Source organism: Pygoscelis adeliae, unplaced genomic scaffold (assembly GCF_000699105.1).
Source record: "Pygoscelis adeliae isolate BGI_AS28 unplaced genomic scaffold, ASM69910v1 Scaffold161, whole genome shotgun sequence".
In the NCBI taxonomy this organism is placed as follows: domain Eukaryota; kingdom Metazoa; phylum Chordata; class Aves; order Sphenisciformes; family Spheniscidae; genus Pygoscelis; species Pygoscelis adeliae.
The window spans coordinates 48,715-49,145 of NW_008824061.1; the positions used below are offsets into that span (position 1 = coordinate 48,715).

The window sequence follows — 431 nt, forward strand, 5'->3', positions numbered from 1 at the left end:
CCGGGGATCTCGCGAGGAGGGCTTTTTGGCAGCTGTGAAATGCCACCCATGTGGATGGGAATTCCCTTCCTGCCCTGATACCCACGGTGTTACTTCAGAGATTGCGGGTTGGGCTGGAGCAGCCGCATGTGCTAATGGGCACGAGATGGTGCGGCCCCAGTTTTCCCCTTTGCGCCCTTGCAGAGCCCCGGCTCCAGCCTGGTCCTCTGCTGGCAGCGAGGGCTGGGCGCTGGCAGGAGCTACAGCTGGGAACAAGCACTGGGAACATCCCCAAACTCTTTGCAGGGCTTGGACCTGTATCTGCCACTGCCATTGCCAGCTGGAGGCTGGGAGCTGCCTTATACCCTTCTCTTAGAGATGCTCTTTCCATGCGGCATGGCCGGAGTTCACCGTACCACGAATTTGCACTCTGCTGGCTGTGGCAGGGGCGG

General features: G+C 60.6%; 1 protein-coding gene across 1 annotated transcript in view; it reads right to left on the bottom strand.

The window, feature by feature from the left end:
- Positions 1-431, bottom strand: part of HES1 (hes family bHLH transcription factor 1) — a 13,435-nt gene that overhangs the window by 6,388 nt on the left and 6,616 nt on the right. The gene's annotated exons all lie outside the window — the stretch shown is intronic.